The sequence below is a fragment of the Phaenicophaeus curvirostris genome, chromosome 25 (assembly GCF_032191515.1).
Source record: "Phaenicophaeus curvirostris isolate KB17595 chromosome 25, BPBGC_Pcur_1.0, whole genome shotgun sequence".
Lineage (NCBI taxonomy): Eukaryota > Metazoa > Chordata > Aves > Cuculiformes > Cuculidae > Phaenicophaeus > Phaenicophaeus curvirostris.
Window position 1 is genome coordinate 1,288,139 of NC_091416.1, and position 19,454 is coordinate 1,307,592.

A 19,454-nucleotide genomic window follows, 5' to 3' on the forward strand; every position below is an offset into this window, starting at 1 on the left:
TTAAAAGCCAGTAGATAATGTATAATTGCACATGTTTTGGATAACTTCCTTCTGATGAGATTCCTCTAAGGGCTTCTCTCTCCAGGTTTGGACTAGCAGGATGGGGTTTTTGCTTTGCCAAAATTCTCTTACAGAGCATTCTCAGTGGTGTTTTGCATCTCATTCCTCTGGTTTTAGTTCTGTGGATAAAATCTCCTGAGGTATTATTATGGTTTGCGTGCCAGACATTGGAGTCAGACTTTGCTCACCCTGCATGGAAGAGCTGAAGTGTGATTTGATTTTTTTTTTTTTTTTTTAACAGGAGGCAGAAGAATAGCAAAGGCACTAAGACCTCATCCACATAGTCTGGAAGGAGAGTGTGCAGGTGTCTACAACAGGAACCAGTGCAAGCAAAAAGGGAAAAGTGGGAAACCTGCAAATACTGTCAGTGGTTCTGCAACAGGTATGACTTTAGGGCCTTAGACACATCTGAGCAGCCAGGAGGAAAGTCAGCTTTAGCAAGGCACCTGCTCCCAGTATTTGATGTGCATTTCTCCAGCTCAGCACCATGCAAAGCCCTCTCACCAACACATCTGTGTCTCAGAATACAGGTACAAGTCAGCCTGAGAGCTCACTTAGCATGAAGCTTGAAAATCCCCAAGCCTTCCTTTTTGTGGGAAGGCTTCTCTTTTTTTTTTTTTTTTTTTAAATCAGTGTCTAATAGTGACCTCAACACAGCTGAAATCCTTTGTCATCAACCCTCACCTCAGCTGGGAGTGATCAGCATCTGCATTTATTGCTAGGGAGCAAGTGTCCTGGCTTTGTTTGGGGAACCTGACTGTGGGTTCCACAAGTGCCTGGATCCTCCCTTGTACGCAGCCCAGAGGGGAGGGTGAGTGGATGGTTTTATGTTTTTGTGTCTGCATGGAGGCCTTCGCTCATCAGTCAGGGTGTCAAACAGGCAGGTACTATTTATCAGCATGTAATTCTACTTAAGAAAAGGCAAACAAAAATGAAATCACAGAATCAAAAAGCTCAAAAATTGAGCACATCTAAGAGATGAAAAGTACTTGATTGCATCCCTGTAAAGCTACATTTTCTTTCCTGTTTGAGATATATTTGACAGGGCTTTTCAGAGTTATTCATTCTTTAAATCAGTGCAGGAAGAAACTGCTGCCTACGCTGACCTGTACTTTGGGGAGACTTCACTGTCAGTCCCGCACACTCCATCTCCAAAATTTTTCTCCTCTGTCCCCAGTTGAGATGGATTCCTGTCATTAATGCCTGTGCTCTGGTGTTGATGGTCATCCTTCGTTGCGGTTTGCCTGCCGTAATAGGTTGTAAGTTTGGTTATGTAAATTTATTCTAAGTAACCAGTGCAATTAAAGTAGCAAAATACATCAGAATTTGCATTAAAACAATATCCTAGTCATTTAAGCTGCTTGCGATTTCCTCCGTGATCTGCAGCTTTGGAAAGCTTTGTTACCCCCTCAGTCGTGTCAGTTAAAAGACAGAATTGGCTCTCTTGGAGCCTGAGAAATGATCAGCAAAAGTTAATTGTTACTCTTAAGAGCCTTATTGCTTATTAATGGAGGTAGTTAAATGGATCTAGCTAAGCTGAGGATAGCAGGAAGCCTAAGAATGCGTGTATATGCATTCCCTGCTCTGAATACCACACTCAAATTAATAAAAGAATTTGTGTAGACAATGTTTGATGTCTGGGAATTGCACTTGAGCCTGTAATGAAGGCAGTTGCCTCCTTTAAGCTTGCTTTCACTGTACGATAGCTAAAAATATCCCAGGTTGACACTTGCAGTGGAGCAGCTGTTGTGCCACAGCAGTAGATGCCACAGAAACACCCAGAATAGATGAGGGGTGGAGGACCCCAGCTGTTATCCTGCTTCTGGCTTAGCCAAGGGAAAGCAAACAGCTGGAGCAGAGCGAGGAGCTGAGCTCTGCAGAGGAGCAAAGGAAGAGTTAACTGCATGGGGGAGTTAGCACTGTAGGATGCTCTGTCTATAGCACCTGGGATGGGGAGCTGCTCTGTGATGCTGCAGTCAGCAAATCAGGCGTTGGGAATTCTGGAATGCAATATCCCCTTTGCCCTCCTGTCAATGTGGGTGACTGTGGGACCTGGGAATGTGGGGAGCATGAGAGAGGAATAAATCAAGCAAGTGCAGTAAGTGGTGTTTTTCCTCTTGTCCCTGCTAAGCCTGGATGAAGCTCAGCTCCCCTCGGTCTGATGAGCAAAAAAGGATTTGAAACAGAAATATGTGTTTGCTTGAGTGATATCTCTGTGTAAATAACAAGAATATGAAGCATAAATGTCATATTAGCGCCATCTCTGATGACAGTCTCCAGCGTTTCCAACTTGTTCTAGAACAAAATGGGTTGGTGTTTGCACAGCAGACCTGGATCGCAGCCCAGGGCTGCTTCTCTCCTGCAGCGTGCGAGCAGAGGACCCTCCTGCCTCCTGGAGATGGACCAGCCTGGTCTGGCTCCCCAGGAGGGTCTCTAGGGGTAGGTGTGGAGGGGTGAGGGTGGTACACGAGGTCAACACTCGGTCAATAAGAGCTAAGCTGGCCCAAAGAGCTGATTTCTTTCTGTGTTGCTGAACTTCCACAAGGCAGATGGGGACCCTCTTAATAGTGTGGTGAATTACAAATCCGAGTCAATTTGTTCTGAAAGAGCTACACCCTTTTTTGTAGAATCATAGAATAGTTTGGTTGGAAGGGACCTTAAAGATCATCTAGTTCAAATCCCCCTTGTGATGGACAGAGACACGTCACACTAGATCAGGCTGCCCAAAGCCACATCCAGCCTGGCCTTGAACACCTCCAGGGACGGGGCAGCCACAACTTCCATGAGCAACCTGTTCCAGTGCCTCAACGCTCTCATTGTGAAGAAATTCTTCCTTATGTCTAGTCCTAAATCTTTCTATTGCTGCTTGTTCTCCAAAGCCTCGTTCACCAGCTTGATTATTGGTGCCACTGCAGGTATGTCCAAAGTCATGTCTGAGATGATCAGGAGTTTGGTTGTGGAGTTACTTTATGGACATTTAACAGAGCACAGTCCTGCTCAGGGCAGGGTGGGTGCTATATGCACAAAGCGTGCAGTGACTGGAAAGGGGGAACAGTGTTAAGATATCCAAGAAACTGTGTGGAGTGAAACTGTACGGTTTTCCCTTCTGGGGTTTTGTGCCTCCTAGACGCAAAGAATAGTTAACAAACTCCATTGAGGCTGATGGAGGATGAGTAAGTGTGTGGGAAAGGCGTGCAATGAGGTGGAGTATTAAGTGTTTCCATGAGGGTAAACTGCCATAAGAGATTTTGAAGGGAAGAGAAACTGCTGTTGATAAAAATGAAAGAATTGACCAAACGCTCCAGTAATCTTTAACATGTTTACGTAGCAGTAATTTGTCTTACTCTAACAACCTGATTAATCAGTTTTCTCGTGTTGTCGTGTTGTCCCGTGGTGGAACCTGTCACTGGATGTACTCTATTTCTTTGCTTTTCACCACCAGTAATCAAAAATGGAAACTAACCAACCAAGAAATTGCCCACGATCCTAATAACATGATAAACTGAGGAGTTATAAGAATTCAGATGCGTTTGGCAGTGTTGGTAACAAGCCATCTAGAAGGTGCTACATAGGCTAAGCTTTTCTTTGTCAGCAATCATGTAGCTTCCCTCAAGAATCCCTGCGTTGCTCCGGAATAAGGTTCACTACAAAGTATAAAGGTTTTTCCAGTCAGGTACATAGTGGCTGCCTGTATTTTCTTGCTCACTACCTGCCAAAAACCTTTGGTCTTGGCTGATCTGTCCTTGTAGCTGTGTTTTGTTTTGCCTTCTTGCCTGGATGCAGCGATACTTGTGCTGAAGGGGCCGATCCCATTTTAACGAGAGGTTCCTAGGATTGTTTGAAATCTTGTCCTGCAGCGCTGAAATCAAGGAGATTTTTTGCAGATGACCAATAATGGGAGCAAGGTTAAAGCAAACTAAATGAAGGTCCTTCATTTGGAAATACTTTTTGATAGGTATGTATGAATGTTTACAATAAAAAAAGGCTGAGAGAGTTGGGGCTGTTCAGCGTGGGTAGAGAAGGCTCTGGGAGAACTTAGAGCATCTTCCAGGACTAAAAGGAGCTCCAGGAAAGCTCAGAGGGGTTCTTGATCTGAGGGTGCAGGGAGAGGACGAGGAGGAATGGTTTTCAGCTGAAAGAGGGGAGATTGAGATGAGATCTTAGTATCTGGGCTTTGAGGTCCCTTCCAACCCAAGCCATTCAGCGATTCTATGATTCAGCTCTATGAAATAGCCTTAGAGGTCCTGCTTGTAGGGCGCTGCAGCTGCAAGCAGATCAGTTTGTGCTGCAGGAGAAGTTGGTGCTGCTGCCACGGGTCCTATCTGCCATTACCAAAAGCAGCCCAAGTGAAAGGCACTGTGAGTGTGGTGCCAGAGACCTGGGATTTGCGCTGCGTATCTGACGGGAGGTAGCGGGGAGGTGGCTGTGGGGAAGTGCTGCATCTCACTCTAATCACATCCCTTCCTGCAGAGTGGCGTAAGTTCGTGTGTCAGAGCGGGGTGTCCTCTCTAATGGGAGGAGGCTGAGAAAAGCTGTCTTTAATTTACCCAGGGGAAGAAGGGAGAGAGACTAAAAATAGAGTAGAGAAACCAACCAGGACAATTATGGTAGCGGGGAGAGGAATCCCTGGGTACGAGCACACCACTGGTGCGTGCGTTTGTTCACTTCATTGCAGAACTGAATTCCTGGAGGACCCACTGGCTCATCAGGCCTAGGAGGACCATTATCCAGGCTTATTTGGCTTTGGTTTTGATGTCATGTTCTCCATTTGCTGATACGATGAACTTCATAACAAATTATTTTTAAAGAAAAAAAAAACCTGCAAAATTCTTCCTTGATTGAAGTAAATAACCAGACATTACATGGAGAATAGCAGACAATTCCGGGCTCCTTTTTCTGGTTCTTGTTTAGCTGGATATTAGACTCCTGATTCCCTTCCCTGCTCGGCCAAGCCCATAATGCTCCTAAAGCAGAGCTGGGGATACGTCTTAATACCAGAGCCACATGCATGCCAGAAAAGAGATCAAATGGCTTTCTCGCCCTGACCCTAGAGATGATTGCTGCCCTGCTGCAAGAAGGCTGCTCTGAATTGCTTTTTATTAAACTGGGCAGTGGGTTAGGTGTGTTAGGATGATCACTGCTCTCTTAGGGTTATGTGGGAGACTCAGTGAATCCACTGCTCCTCACTCGGGTATCAGTTCCCTCTGTGGTAGGTGTAAAGTGTTGTGTTTGGTCCCACTTGAGCATCGCTGCACCTACTGTAGTCCGAGTGTTTCTGTGAAGCTACACTTGCTCTGCCCCTAAAAGCAGAGACAGAGGAAAGGAGCTGAATTTCAGTCTGCAGAAAGAGAAGAAAAGCTGAGATGCAGGAGAAGCTGAAACGGGAAGAGTTTTGCTTTGTCTGTGGGGAGGTGGCACTGGGAACTTGGAGCAGGTAAAGGAGGCTCCTGAGAAGGTCTGCAGGAGAGGAGTCCTTGAGGACTCCCCATGGAGGTGGGGGAATAATAAGCAAAAGACACTCCAATCCCTGAAAAAATGTTTAGGGAGGATTTACTGACAGCTCATTCTCGTGTGTCAGTTACTGTTAGGTTGTTCTAGTGTGTTAATTAAGGTAAGCTTTCTGCGGTTGGGGACGTTATTCAGGAGCTGGAGCGTGTGAGTTTGCAAGGAAACGTCACCAGCTCTTTTGCATCTGTTTACTTGGTTGCATCTTGGCTGCCAGCTCCTACACAAATGCTTTGTCACTTGCTACCTGCCTCAGCCCGTCCTTGTGGCACTGAGGGAGCCCAGAGTGCTGATGTGACCAAGGCCAGGAGAGCACGGTCTTCAGCCAACACCCTTCTCTCCTCTCTCTGAGCCCTGGGGCTGATCCTTGAGCTCTGACTTAACAAAACCTTAGGTTAAAGTGCTTGTAGTCCAATACACAAGGCAGCGAGAGCTGTGCCAATTGCTGCCTGGATCAGCCCTGCCTGTTAACGTGTGGAGCGGCTCAGAAGCGTTGCTCTTATTGAGATTGAACGCTCGCATCTCTCATCATAATTTTGTACATTAATCCAGGAATGAGTTTTGAGCCTCCGAGTGCTGTAGTCTTTGGCGCAGTGACTGATGAGACATCTGCTCTATGACGTGTTCTATAACAAACAATTCATTACTGCAAAATGGACTCGCGATCGTTGGCCCAGGAGCTTTGAGTTTAATGTGGCATTCCACAGTCTCACAAACACTGCTCAGCTCTGGGGATTATGCATCATGTTTTATATCAGTTGTGAAACCTGAACTTAAAAAGACAATGGATATTCAACATGTTTAGCAATTTAATTGACATATTTACTTTTCCTGAATGACTCCATTTTGGGGACAAACACTAAAGCGCGCAGGCTTGTTATCAGAGATGAGTGCAGAGACCTGCACTGCCCCAGGAAATAATTCTTCCTGGATTTCTCTGCTCTCACATTCTCAACTGGAATGTGAACAGAAGCCTGTGGGACTTGGGCAGGGGGTGTGTTTGACCTTGTGGCACCAGGTCTGCCACCTTGGGTCGGTCGTTGATCTTACCCAAAGAGGAGGTAGCTGGCATTTGGAGGGAAGGTAGTTGTCACTGCACAGGTCTTGCTGGGGAGGAGGTGAGCAGGTAAGGATGATTCTTGCTTTCACCCCTCTGCCTCCTTCCCCAGCCCCATCTCTTCAGGAAGGCAACGTGACAGCTCCCTAACAGACTCATTTGCACTGCTTCCCGAGGGAGGACTGACTCTGTGAGTGACAGTATCTTATTCTTCAGGCTAGAGATGTGCTCCCCTGCAGTGAGCATCCAAGGCAGTCCCTTAAAAATGAACTCTCTGAACTCCCCTCGAAGTTCAACTAGTGGTGACTCACTTAAGATTGTGCCTGGCTACTCAGACTGCGGTTTTACCACAGTCCTCAGAAAATGACAGCTTGGTTTCTGTTGTTCTTTGCTTCCCCTTTCCTGCTGCCTGTGCAATCCGCTAGAATTGAACTGCGTGGTGGTTTGTTTGCTTCACTCAAGTGGTTCTGCTTGGCAGGAGCTGCGTGATAGCCCACTGGATCCAGGCACATCCGAGGGCTCCACTATAATCACAGAGCTTTGTGCATTGCTCAAATCTCAACTAATCTGTGTCATCGTGAGAGACAGGCACTACTGATTTCCAGAGGTTGTGGTTTAATGTGGAGATGGGGGACTGGAAGCTCTAAACAATAGCTGTGGTTCTATCTTAATGCAGCTCACTCCCTGGGAGGATGGAAAATTACAGATAAACTTCTCATATTGGCAAGAATAGCCCTAATCCCAGGAGATTTGCTGAGTCACAAATTGATATTTAATGCAAGCTGTTTCCTTGACACCTGTCTGTTGGCTTGTAACAATTTTCCTTGTTTTTTTAAATATGGAAAGTGATCTGCTGGAGGAAGCACAGTGTGAACGCTGCTGTCTCAGGTGTAAGTTATGGCTTGAAGTGCATCTCTCCAGCAGTGGAGGTGCCAGGGGCTTAGCAAGGAGGTTGGTGCTTTGGGTGATCTTTCCACAGAGCCCTGAGGCTGCCAGAAACCACTGCCAGAAGCAACTGAATTCCCTCATCAAGGAGGGAATTTAGGATAGCGAGGACTCGCCTACTAAGAGGAGGGTCAGCTCTAGGTACTTTTGTCTGTGTTTTGAATGTGTCAGAATAGTTATCACTAATAAGTCTTTGCTGTTATCTAAGTGAACCCCTAAGCAAGATCACCACTCGCTCAATGTTTGGGTGTTTTCCTTCCACTTTTGTTTGGTTGCTATGTCCTTCCACTGCTTAAAAATGAATAGCATCATTTAAAGCCCGGTAACACCTCCACTGCAAGGAGAGGAGGCGCAGACACAGCCGAGCGCTCGCACGCTGGAGCAAAGCTTTCTTTGTGAAATTCTCCTGAGCCATGTTGTTCTGGTTTGGACCTGTCCCTGTGCTTCATCAGGTGTATAATTGAGATCAGCTTTTGGAGATGATAAAGGTGAGCCTGCTTTGTCCAGGTCTGTCCCAGTTATTTACAGAGATTTCTGACCTGATCAGAAATGGACCAGTCTGAGAGATTTTGTGACTGCTTGTCACGGGGCTGCATCCTGGCTGAGGGTGAGCACGGGTCCCCTCCAGGAAGGTGTCTGTTCCCAGCCTGAGTGCTAAAACACTTGAGGTAGTGTGCAGCCTGCTTTCTGGGATGAGCTCTGGGCTTGGGATGGGGCAGCTGGGAGCCCAATAGCCCCATCCTTGCTCAAATTGATTTGTGATGCCAAAGCAGAGGCTCTTGGGAAATTCTGAGTTATAGAAATGCACTAGTTTCTAGCTTCAGTGGTCACAGCGTCTCAGCTAGCGTGAAAGGGGATTTCTTGGAGTCTTTATTAAGCTTCAGCAATGAAAAGCCAAGGGAAGGAGCGCACAAGGGGACGGCGTGGGCATGGCATTCTTCTCTGCCCATCTCATGGCAAAGAACTGATCCTGTTCCAGCCATCAGAGCCACAAAAGTAGCCACTGGGCTCCTCAAATCCTAGGGGCCAGCAAGTAGCTGGCCTTGCTTGCGAGAGGCAAGTTCAGAGCCAACACTATTACAACAGCTCCCAGACGGCGACAGAATGATCTCCAAGCTGCTGATGGTGGTGTAACTTGAGTGGCAGATGCAGGCATGGGAAGTGCACTGCACAGACAGAGCTGACGCTGATGCAGCCCTACATTGCTTAACTCTCCCGATGTCTTCTTTTCTCTTTGGAAAGCACCGAGATGTGGTAGTGACACTGCACTATAACAGAGGGGGGAACACGCTGCGACTGGCGCTGGCTCGCCACCCAACAGAGTCAAATCCTGATGACTGTATTCATTAAGCTGTTCTTCCAGCCAACTTCCAGCAAGATACGATTCCTTTTCTGCCTCTTAGGTTGGTGCAACAGAAACCAGATCTGTCAGGAGCTGTCACACAACAAGGACACGCGTGGTGAATATACATTAAAAAACAACACCAGGAGCAATGGATGTTGGGTCCGATACAGCCATGCCCGCTGCATTAGCACAGCTCACATTGCAATAATTCTATCCACTGCTCAAACAGCAGGTTATGCTGCCAAGGATCCCCTTGGGCTTTGTAAGGAAAATCAGGCTGGATTTTCCAAACTGCCTGTCCCCCGTTGCAGAAGCGTTAGTGAAATACATACACAGGCTTGCAGTCACGGCTTATTCTGCTCTCGGTAATTGCTTTAGTGTCACCTAGTCCTTGCTCTGCTCATCCCTTCCAGAGGGATTGTTGTTTGGCTGGGGGTTTGTACAGCATCTCACACGGACTCTGATCTCTGAGGCACACTGAGTCAGCCACGGAGCAGTAATGAGAGGGAACCCAACTCATCTGAGTATTTGAATAATTCTGAGCACAGAGAAACTGATGATGGCAGCCGTTGCTGGTTTTTGTGGGCTTGTGAGCAGCTTTCCTGGGTTTGCAGTGGTAGATGGAGGTCCAGAGAGGAGCAAGAGACATCCAAAGTTCCTTTAGAGACTTCTACTCAGGCTGTTTTCTGCCTTACTTCTCTATTTGATAAGAAAAGAAACAGGAAAAAAAGTTTCTGCTCTGTAGCTGAAGGTAAATCTGCAAGGGGACTTCTCTTTCTTGTTTAACTTTGTGGGGTTTTTGTTGTTTTTCTCCTGTGCTTGGCTGTTCAGGGACCTTGTAAGGTCCTGCAGTACCACATGCAAGCGGTTTGCGCCTCCCCAGGGTGATGGGGCTTCTGTTTGGACCCGAGTCATGTAAAGAAGAGAAGCCCAGAACTTCAGGCCCTACGTGGCCCCCTCACACCAAGAGAACGTGATGAAAAACAGCCTATTTTCCATGTCAGGCTTTCAGAAGAAAGGCTTATTCTCTTTTTTTTCAGTGAACGGAAGGCGGATGGAAAGAGTCAATATAGTAAACGGACAATGTGGGGAAAATGGAGCATAAAGCTGGCTGAGGGTAGCAGGCTGGAGGTCAGCAGAGGTGAGTTCTTGGATGGGAAAGGAAATGATCTCTGTAAATGCTACACTCGCCATTATTCTTGAGTTATATTGGGTTAGACAGCCCCTCATAGAAGCAGTAATAACAGGAGAATGGAATAAAAATCCCTCCCACAGCAGCTTCTTGACTAAGATCACAAGTGACTGAGCTGGGATGTGCCTCTGTAACGAGCTTCCAGAGGATTTGCGTCATCCTGGGGAGGGCAGGGAGCTCTGGTTGAGAGCAGCCTTGCAGGGGCTCAGGAGGTGCGTGTGCACGTGAATAAATGCAGGCAGGACTGCATACGTGCTTGTGCCTGTGATTGCAGGAGTGCAAACCTGAATCCCCTTACACTGCTGGGTGATCTGGGGGTGTTTGAGGACACACGAAGGAGCAAGAAGTGTGGGACTGGGTGGTGCATTAGGTGTTGAGAGGCTGAAACATTTGCAGCCAGCGATGTGGATGTGCGTGGGTGTTAGAACAAGCAATGATGTGTACACAAATCTCAGAGAGAAAACAAATTTCTCCCTCATCAAGTATAACTGCGCTGCAGAATGTCAGCCACCCTTGCCAGTTGCCTCCTGGACCAGGAGGAAGAACGGATGTTTTCCTTGCCAGAAATGGTAATGCTGAAAAGCTCTGCAGCCTGAGAGGCATAAGGAAAAATGTTCTGGGTCTGAGGTAAAGAGCGTTGAGGTGTTTGTGCTGGGGCTGATAGCATCGCCTCCGTGGCCTGGGTGTCACCAGGCTGTGGAAGCCCAGCAAGTCCTGGAGCCCTCGGGAAATGCTGCAAGAACTGGTTCCTAAATACTTTTGGAGGTGTGAGCGTGGTTCTTCAGCTGGGAGCTGGCTCTGTCGCAGCCCGGTGCTGCACGTGGGATCTCCAGTCTGTGTTTGTGGGAGCACGGCCGTCCCTGTGAGACCCCCCTGGGGCTGTGCCAGCCTCTCCCACCCGCCGTCCTGTGCCACCGCAAGCAGGGGAGCAGCCCCGGTGCTTTGCCTGGTGCCTGGAGCACACACCTCGCTCTGTCACACTGTTCCTAGAGATGGTCTGACTACCAAATCAATAGGTAGATGTTCCCTGCTGCGTGTTTATGCTGGGGCTGGAGAGAAATCTAACTCATTTGGATGAATACACAAGGGGAAGGGATTTTAGAAAGGAAAGATGCCTGGGTGATGTTCAGCTTAGCTTGTTGCTAGGCAACACTGTGCTGTAACCGTAGCAACTCCCTGAGAAGCACCTTGTTCAGACCTTTTCTTCTGATACAGGTTGGAAAGAAAATGCATTAGGAAGGCTGGGTGCTTCTCTGTAGCTGGGCAGCTATGGGCTTGGCAGCCCAAGTCCGCTCCAGTGTGCTGTTGGGCTTGCCTCTACGGCTTGTGTTCCTAAAACTGGTTATTTTCTACAGCTATTGCTTCACAAAAGGGTTGGATTTCACTGCTTTTCACACTCGAAGCCTTTGCATTAGGGGGCCCGGGGCAGAACAGCAATGAAACTGTTCTGACCCCAACCAGGCAGTGGATGCATGGAGCTATGGTGTCCTGTAAGCAAAATAGCAAATTTGTTGTGTGTTACTATTCCTGGTGAAGGAGAGAGAAGTATGTCCTTGCCTGAGACTGTAGCTGCTCCTGCAGGGTCAGGGCGATTGAAACTGTCGGATATAAATACCTCCTCATCTTACCAGTATTGGATTCTTATTGCTTCTCCTGGGGAAATGGCCCCAAAGGCAAACTCCAAATGAAAGAAAGGAAAATGATGGCAAATCAGAGATGAGAATGAGGTCAAAATGGTGTTTTCCTGAACCAGCACGAAATGCGAAGCCTTGAGTTGCTGTCTGAGCAGATCTTTCTTTTCCTGGTCCCCAGGCTGCACTCTTGGCTGGGGTGTGAGGTGGGTTGCTGAGCCACCTTCCCTGCGTACTCGAAATGGAGAAGTCTCCTTTGCATCTTTCTGAAATGTGGTACCTGCCAGAATGCAGATTGAGGCACGTTGTGTTTTAGAGGATGTCATAATTATCCATTCTCACTGCACCAGGAAAGGGAGAGCTCTTGTTCCAGAGGTCTAATGCTTTTACTTGGAGGAAAGCACAAGACAACAGAACAGAAGGTACCAGCTGGAGACACTACCGGGGAAGAGATAATTAAAAAGATTTTAAAGGAAAAGCAGCTTTTGGGAAGAAAGAACATGCACAGAAGTAGGAGGCTTGGAGTAGGATATGATAAATGTTTGGGATTAAGCATTAAACCCATAAGGGGAGAGTAATCTGGATCATTCCTGAGGAGTAGGAGTGACTGATGATCCATCTGGAGAGTTTTATGGGTATGTGGGTGCAGTGAGCATGTTTCTGTCAGTAGTGCAGATGTGCCGATAGCTTGCTGAAACAAGGATGCGCATTCTCCAGCTGTAGCCTCTAAGGGTATCCCAGACCCTGTTGAAAGGTAGGAACAGTGGTTGAAAGGAGTAGTTTAACCAGCCAGACTTGCTGACTAGGTTTATAGTAGCTCATAGATTTTACTCTGGTTTGCTTTAAAAGTCGTTGTGGGAAGTTAGGTCTGTAGTTGAGAGCGGTAATTGCCCTCCAAGGAAAAGAAAAGCCTGAAGCAGTTCTCCAGATGTGGAGCTGAACAGGAGGCAGTGGCTTGGCTGCTGTCGAGCTGTGCTGGCGTGGTGCTTTGCTTCTGTGTGAGCCCAGGTTTGGGCAGTAGAGCTGTGTGCTGGTCCCTGTGCTGCTTCACCTCTGACCAGGGAACCTGAGGCTGATAGAGTAGAGCTGATGCCTGAGCAGGACCCACTGCATGGTCACTCCCTGCCAGCAAAAGCCCTTTCAAGCTCAGCCTTGTCAAAAGCTCAGAAACATCCTAATTAAATGAACTGCAGGTGCAGAGGTTGCCAAGCAACGCTGTTATCATGCATCAGCCATCCCATGCTCTCACCTGCTGGAGCTGCCTTCCCTCTCTCCCCAGCCAAACTTCCCCACTGGCCACAGGGAATTTGCAGGAGCTGCTGCTCACGGGTGGGCGGCTGAGCCCTGTGGCTCCTGCCTCCTCGAGAAACCCCGAGCAGGGAAAATGCTCTGGGGCTGGGGAGGTTTGTGGGTGCTGAGCTGGGAGATGAGCACAAGCTGCTGAGGTGCAACAGGGCAGGCGCTGTGAGTGTGAGCTGGGTGCAAGGTGCTGGCTAGAGGTGAGCCTAGGAAATGCACACATTGATTTTTTTTATTATTTTTTTTCTAGGTAGACTAGAATAAATTTAGACAGTGTCTGGAAAGAAGTCCCCTTTGTCTTCCTCAATGAACTTCACTTACAGTTCATTAAATGCCTTCTAATCCATAAAAGCTGTTAGTAGGGCTCTCACAGTTCATCACAGGCAGTGCTGGCTGAGGAGCAGGATCTCTGAGGGATCCCCAGGTGTTGAGGGGGAATGGTGAGATGCGTGCCCCAAATGCACTGCCCTGCAGCATCCCTCTGGTACTGTCCTCCTGGGGCATCCTTCCCTTTGTTACCTGGAAGGATTGAGTCACAGCAGGTGTCTATCTTCCCTTCGCTGACTTTCTGTTCAGTACTAATAGCTCTGGGAATAAAAATTGCCAACCCCTGAGCAGGAGAAGCCAGGGAGCTGCATTGCTGTTGGGAGCATCATGCTGTTCCCACTAAGCCAGCTCTGAAGGAGGGAGTTGGGGAGGCATTGACCTCTCCCCACAGTGCCCCAGACTTGTACAGGATGGACTGGAGCAAAAAAAATTCCAACCTCTTTTATGTCATAAGAATGGAGTTTTAGACGGGAGGCAGCTTAGGACAGTCAGAGTCCTGCTGTTTCTGCTACCTGCCTGCAAGCAAGTTCTTTCCCTTTTATGCACCCCCTCCCTTTCCTTTTCTGCCAGCTCATTTGTCTTTCCGTGCCTTGCTCCTCCACCTGAAGATTCGTAGAAATGCCAACCAAGACCAAATGCTGGGTCTCTTGCTGATCCATGACACAGTGCTGTCTCTCCTTGGAAGCGCTGCTGTGCTAGATGTGAGTTTTGAGTTTCTTTCCTCAAACCAGAGTTTTCCAGCACTGCTGCTGCCATTTTGTATGACAGATGATATTTAATCATTAACTTTTATTGCAATCATATTTTTTAATTAACTTGGAGGGAAAACTCTTTCCCAGGGGATCATTCTTCCACAAAGTTCCAGACCAGCAGCTCACAGCCTCACTCACTAAATTAAACTTCCTTCTGCCAGTATTTCACTGGAACTAAATGCATCCACGCTACCTTGTCCTGCTTTTGCAAAGCCATAAATTCGCGTGCGTTGTCAGTGAAATAACCACAGTAAAGAGGCGTATTAAACAAATCAAAATTCAGCCTGGGACATTTGTGTTGCTTGGATCAAGATAATCAGTTATTGATACCAGAGGAATAAGAGGTTTGCAGCATGCGGTGAACGGCTGCCAGCTTAACTCTGACAGAACAAGTTAGAGAAGAAGCAGGTTTTTTTCATTGGTGTTTAGGTTTCTGCATTAAAAAGAAGCTTGGAGCAACCTGATCCAGTGGGAGGTGTCCTTCCCATGGCAGGATGGGGCTGGAGGGGCTTTAAGGTCCCTTCCAACCCAAACCATTCTATGATTCTTCCTCCTCTCTTCCCTTCCCACGGGGGAGACCGCGGTGTGTTTGCGCGGCTGTTTTGTTCTGTTGTTCATTAGTAAAAGCGAGGTCAGAAGCTGTGTCTTTTCTGCTCTTGCTGAAGGTTGTTGGTGTTTCTCAGACGTTATAATTGCTCAGCGATGAGAAGCAGTGTGCCCCTTCCAAATATAGGTGAGTTTATGTTTGTGTGTGTGGAGGTGTGATATCCTGAGAAGACAATTCTCAAAGGAAAACAAACACAGAAAGTGTTCCATGCAGTCAGAAAAACACGTTCTTAGTTGAAGCACAACAATAATAAAAACGATTATAACAGTAGCTGAGCTGCCCCTGTGGTTTGCATTCTGGAGTTGTTTGCATTAGTGGAGGGTGCCGTGCTGCGAGGGATGCAGGGAAGGATCCAGTCAGTGCACCTGAGGTTTTACATCCCAACAGGCAGAGCAGGGCAAGGAGAACAGGGATGAGGACAGACACCAGGCTCTGCAGAGCTGAGCACCGACTCCAGCTTTCCCTCTGCGTGAGGCTGGCGGCAGCACTCGGCATCTGTAGTTCTCTCTTTTGCTTTGAACGCAAAGTTGTGAAGAGATTTGTGGGCTCTTGTTCATTGCCTGGTTACAGTTGGGTCCTTCCCTGTGTTTTTATGCCTTCCCACAGCTCCCTGTGAATTTTGGGCCTTGTGCTGAGTAAATAGTGCCCGGATATTTGATTTAGTTTTTTTCCTTTTAACCACATTTGTGATGACAATAAATTAAATTGCTTTGTGATGTTTGACAAATGTAATTTTTCAGGTGTTTTTTTTTTTTACCTACAGAAAGATTGGAAACTGGAAAAAACCCTACAGTCATCAACATGAGAATGCAGGAAAGTACCTGACAAAGTGCATTTTATCAACAGAATGAAATTAGATACCTGTCAAAATACATTTGTCTTCAAAATAACTATTCATACATTTCATTTTCCTGCATAAATAGATATTTATCTGCTCTCTCCTATCTGTCATTTGCTACTCACAATCCAGCGCTGACTGTGGGAGGGAAATTTTTAAAGATGCTTCCAAAGGAATAGGCAGGCTGAGTTTTATATCATTTCCTCTGGCTTTCTTAGCGTCATTCACTTTATTACAAATGAGAAGGGAAACATCTATTTAAAATCAATCCAATAATATTGTGTTCCAAACCATTAATTCCTAACTGCAAAACGCTGTTTGGTTTCAAGCGAACTCTCTGTCAAATGAACAGCTCTGGTGATTTTGCTTTCCCAGGTCGGGGGTGGGGAGGCAGGGAGAGGTGTTTCAGCCCTGGCCTCTGGGGCAACGACTATTGAGTTGGGAGCAAGGGGCCAACCAAAGACCCTTTCCTGAAGGCTGTGGGTCCTCCCAGGTCTGTTACACTTGATTTGTTTGGAAGAATATCTACCTAAGATCTCATCTCAATCTCCTTCCTTTCAGCTTAAAACCGTTCCCCCCCATCCTTTCCCTGCCCTCCCTGTGATCAACAGCCCCTCCTCAGCTTTCCTGGAGCCCCTTTCAGCACTGGAAGCTGCTCTAAGGTCTCCCTGGAGCCTTCTCTTCTCCAGGATGAGCAACTCAAACTCTCTCAGCCTGTTCTCGTACGGGAGGTGCTCCAGCCCTCGGATCATCTCCGTGGCCTCCTCTGGACTCGCTCCAACAGCTCCACATCCCTCCCGTGCTGAGGGCTCCAGGCTGTGGGACTTTGGATGCCAGTGCTGGAGGGGTCCTGGGCTCCTTGCTGACGAGGGCAGAGGGGCTCTGTGCCACATCACCCTCTGTGCTCACAAACGAGGAACCATCCAGCGTATTTAATGACTTCTATCCTCGGAAATATTGACTCCAGGACCATCTCATGGGTAAATTATTGTCTTGGAAATCTCAGAGACCTTAACGAGTTTGGAAATTGAGGAATTAATGAGCTAATGTGGATAATGATTGTTGCCTGCTACCAACCCTTATGTTCTCAGGCATTTCGCATCCAGACTGAGGGAGTTACTGAGCAATAGGCTTTAACTTGGAATTTTTAAAAAGCAATTTATCTGGGTTTGGCTTTTCTCTTGTGGTTTTTGCTATGGGGGCTCCAGGCCTGGCAGCCTTGCAGTCTCTGTCAGCTCTTTTGGCATTTTCAAAAGCTGCTCTTCAGCTGCAGAAAGGCAACAGCGAGGCAGCGGTTACTGAGCTCACTCCAGGCTCCATCCTCGACAATGGCTGTTTGTAGGCAAGCAAAAACCTGTCTGAAGATGACAGGGAAATGAGGCGGCTTTGTTTTCCTAGGGAGGTAGCTCTGCTTCCCCATGCAGCACAGACTAATTAAAAATCAGTATAAAGTACAAGAAGCTCGGATCTGAACCAAAACCACATGCTACTTATCTTGACAGTAAAATAATTTGTATCAATGTACTTGGGGAACTCTGAAGATGAAAAGCCCTGAACTGATTTGTTTGTAGATGTTCAAGTGTTCCTCACTACTGCAATATCTGAACGTATGGGTAATGATTCTGATGGATATTTTATTTTTATCTATTGTTATCAGAAGTTTGACTGCAAGCTTTGATTCCCATGTTCTACTGCTGCAAAATGCAAGAGAGGTGAAAAGAAATACCAGCCTGTCAAATCACTTGGGCCACTTTTCAGAGCCTTTAGCCGTCCTTCTTGGAGACAGTCAGTCAATAAGGATGATGGAGTAGTGGTGGAAGCACTACACTCTGGAAAAACTAGAGATTTCCTTCCCATGCCTAAGTATCAATGGCATTTGTTGGAAAATCAAAAGCTGGCTGGAGATGCTGAGCTGTTCAGCAGGTCCTTGGGAGAACACGAGCAATGAATTTAAAGGCTGTTTTGCACACAAGAGTTGCCTCTGTTTAAGCTGTTTGTGACCTCCATAGCATAGCAATAGAAATTTGACTGTGTAAAGGCAGCTTTACCTTAATGAAAGTATGCATAGGATAAATATGTGTGCTTATATATGTAGGGCATATCCATATTCTTACAGTGGTGACCACATGGTGGCATGTTCTGCCAAAGGTAAAATATTTTATCCCTAAACTGTGCAGTGGCAACACCTGAGAAGGGTTGAAACCTGGTTTAGGATGTTCCAAGTCTCCCTGTTTTCTGGGCTGTGGTTCGAGGCCATTCCAGAAAGCCTTGTCTGTCTCCGCAGCCTCAGCCGACTCGGCGTCACCTGCCAGTTCCCGGAGAGCCTGCAGTGCGGGGTGGAGAATCTCAGCAGCACGCACAACACCTTCGGGTACTGCCATCATTATTTTCCTAATAATTCAAGCAGTGATAAAGGAGGCCATCAATCACTTTTCCATTAAATTACTTTGGGAGGCCGGGCGCGGAGAATAAAACAGATAGCAGAGCCCACCCTGTGGCTTGTGTACATCCTTGCAAATGGGTTCTGTATCTGATGGAGGCAGACAAGTGATGCAGAAAGCTGTGGAAGGCAAAGAAATGGGCCCTAAGAGCTCAGGTTCCAGGAGTTCTTCAGTTCTCTAAAAGTAAATCCTTCCAAACCCGGTGGGTTCACACCTTTCTGTAAAGACTCAAGTGGACTAAAGACTCAACCAAATGAAACCTAAAGGGGTGGCTGATGTTTCAGGCTTTGGAGAAGGATTTGATTTGGGGAATCATTAAATATAACAAACTGTATTTATGGTCTGTGTGAGGACAACCTGAGCTGGATGTGGCCTAGCATCGGGCAGAGGATTTGTCTCAAGAAGCTGCCAGCCTCAACTGACTTGGAGTGGCAAGAAGAAAATGGTGAAAGGAAAAGGTATGTTTGCCTGCAAAGGTATTTAGAGTCTTGTCTTCCCTGGGGAATGAATGAGGAATATAGATAGTAAGATGGAAATTAAGTACTTGTCTTTTTTCATTTCCCCAGGCTTGCAGAGCAGCTCCACAGCAGAGCCAAGACCGAAGCATCTGTGCCAGGTAGGTGCCTTAACCACGGCCAGAAGCTCCTGGCTGCAATCGCTGCCAGCCCGTGGCCAGGCACGTGGGATTTCTCTGGAGAGTGACAGTATTTCCTTTCTGGGCTGAAACAACGGGATGATCTTGGCGCTGCTCGTTATTGAATGTTCCTTGGGGAATGTGGGCAACTGGCATGTGGAGGAAAAGAAGAAAAAATAAAAAGAAAACATATGTGCAGGAGGCAAGTATGAGACCATCGTTTCTCCTGATCCAGGTTTCCGCTCTTTGAGCTGAGGGCTCTGCCTTCTGAAAACAAATGTCTGCTGTGACCACAAGACCCCATCCATCTCTCCTGGCCTGGCAGCTGTCAAAGTGCATAAAAGGTGATTACATCCTGCCATAATTTGTCAATCACTCCAGAACTAAATGACTGGTGGGTAGCAGAAGGCAAAGGGGTTAACGTAACATGGGATAAAAGCATTTCACCTTTCCTAGAGACTACACTAGACTTAAAATGAGACACCTGAGGACTTCTATATGATCACATGAAGATTATTTCAACACCCACACATAAGTACTATTTACACTGTGGGCCCTAAACTGAGACCAGGGTGATTTGGGATTGAAAGGCTGAGTCCCCAGCAGGCAGCCATGCCCTGAAGATCTCACAAACCAGATAAAATGGGGGAGAAAAGGAGATTGCTAACAAACTGCTTTTTATCCGAATGGGGGAGACTTGAAATAGCTGGGCCATGAGTGTCCTACACTGGACCATGCAGCTCAAATTACTTGGGCCAGACCTGACCTGAGGAATGAATCCAACTCAATTCCAAACGTGTAGTATCAATTTGCTCTCATCA

General features: G+C 47.1%; 1 long non-coding RNA gene across 1 annotated transcript; it reads left to right on the plus strand.

Annotated features, from left to right (window-relative positions):
• Positions 1 to 428: 428 nt before the first annotated feature.
• LOC138730881 (uncharacterized) lies at positions 429 to 15,502 on the plus strand. Its single transcript, XR_011339105.1, has 3 exons — positions 429 to 442; positions 14,779 to 14,846; positions 15,484 to 15,502. It is a non-coding gene; the product is annotated as an uncharacterized lncRNA (long non-coding RNA).
• The last annotated feature ends 3,952 nt before the right edge of the window (positions 15,503 to 19,454 follow it).